Here is a 1,722-nt window from a genome sequence, read left to right as displayed (position 1 = left end):
AAAAAAAAAAAAAAAACATACTGCTACGCACTCCTTTGACGGAACTTGAACAGTATTACACACGGTTGGTTTCCGGAAATATTATTGGTTCCGGGACTCTGAAAAACTCGGCTTGTCGTTTCCGTTTCTGGACGATTTTCGGTAGCGGTTTCCTTTTAAGAATTTCGTTTCCGTTTCCGAGGTAATTTCTGTACTGGTTTCTGTTTCTCATCCGGAACTCGTACTGTCTGGTTTTGGCTTTTTCATGTCAGATATTCTAGTTACGAAATAGATGCAAAAGACAGCGAACTTTAATGCAAAGTTCGTCACGAATCTTATACACCACAAGTAGATGCCTCTCTATGCGGAAATACACACCTTTAAGTTTCTAAACTATCCGCTCATGCGCAAAAATAACACTTCATCCGAAACTTTCGCGTCCATCTTGCTGCGCAGTGGCCTGAACACCTAAGAGAGACCCGAAAATAAACGAATGAATGAATGATGACTGGAAGAATAGTGGGGTGTATATAATTTTCATATTACCGCGAAAACACTGAGGGAAACGTCTTGCGAATTTGATTTCCGTTAACGTTACCACTTTTGAATTTCGTTTCTGTTTCGGTTGCTGGTAGTGGAAACTAAAACGATTTTGTTTCCGTTTCCCTTTTAGTTTCCTGTTGAATTTCGGTAATTACCGTTTCTCGTTCCCGTTTCCGGTAGCCAACCCTGTATTACATAGCACAAAATAAAAGGACAATGAATACAATTTGCGGCTTTACGAAAACACTTTATGGTTGCAGCAGTGGTACAGGAAGGCCACTGCGAAGCTGCGTTGAGTATGTGTATGAGTGAGCAAAAATGTAAGAGTGAAAGGAGGATGACTGAGAGAGAGTGGCTGGTTTGTCCCTTCAGATGACGCACCCTCGAAGTCGCTGAGAAGGCGTGTTAGCTTAGCTCAATTGGTAGAGCCCTGGACCGGCAATCCAGAAGATGTGGGTTCGAGTCCTACAGCTGGCAAACCTTTTCAGTGACTTTCATCTTTCATCGTTAATTTCTGCGTTGACCGTTGAGAAACACTGCTGGGTCATTCCATGCGAAACGTACTAGACATTGCGCTCGACCATCCCCGATTTCTTTCAAATATAATGTGGTTAATTGTTCCCATGCAGCCAATGCTCTCCCGGCTTATTTTTGTCGGAAAAAAAGTTTTCCAGTCGTGGCCGCCTCTTGAAGATCGCGATTTGGCGTGTGACCTACCTGGCGGAAAAAAAAATTCTAACAAAATAGCTTTTGTGCAAATTCCAACCAAATCTCTTCCGAGTGAAGGCAAAGCATAATACTTTCCTGCCAAGATCCGTTGAAGTTTGATCGACACTTTTAATCGAGAGTTTATGACCCGAGAAAACTGTAAAATTTTGTGAACTTTTGGATTTTTTTACGGAGCTCTGCCATTTTTACATAGCTATTTAGACTGTTTACCGCTGTTGTGCAGGAGGCATAGAACGTGTTAAAATATTTTGAAGGGCGTAGACTTGAAAGAGTATGCAGAAAAAAATTTTAAAAAAATCACGAATTTCGGAAATATTGTTTTTTACCAGATACTCAGCCGTCAATTGCACACTAAGGTGGTCCTGGTAAAAATATGAGACAAATTGCATTTAATAGTACGCCCCTTGGATACTTATTTTACAAAGTTTTATCGAAACACTTTTCGTTTTAGCAGCGGCGTCGCACTCGTTG

General features: G+C 41.2%; 1 non-coding gene across 1 annotated transcript; it reads left to right on the top strand.

Moving 5' to 3' along the window:
- The first annotated feature begins 926 nt into the window (after nt 1-926).
- Trnaa-ggc (transfer RNA alanine (anticodon GGC)) lies at nt 927-999 on the top strand. Its single transcript has one exon. It is a non-coding gene; the product is annotated as a tRNA-Ala (tRNA).
- Nucleotides 1,000-1,722: the final 723 nt, after the last annotated feature.

This window comes from Ornithodoros turicata, chromosome 1 (assembly GCF_037126465.1).
Source record: "Ornithodoros turicata isolate Travis chromosome 1, ASM3712646v1, whole genome shotgun sequence".
NCBI classification, from domain to species: Eukaryota; Metazoa; Arthropoda; class Arachnida; order Ixodida; family Argasidae; genus Ornithodoros; species Ornithodoros turicata.
The sequence above is the reverse complement of the archived record's forward strand: the minus strand, read 5'-3'. Positions and strand labels throughout refer to the sequence as shown.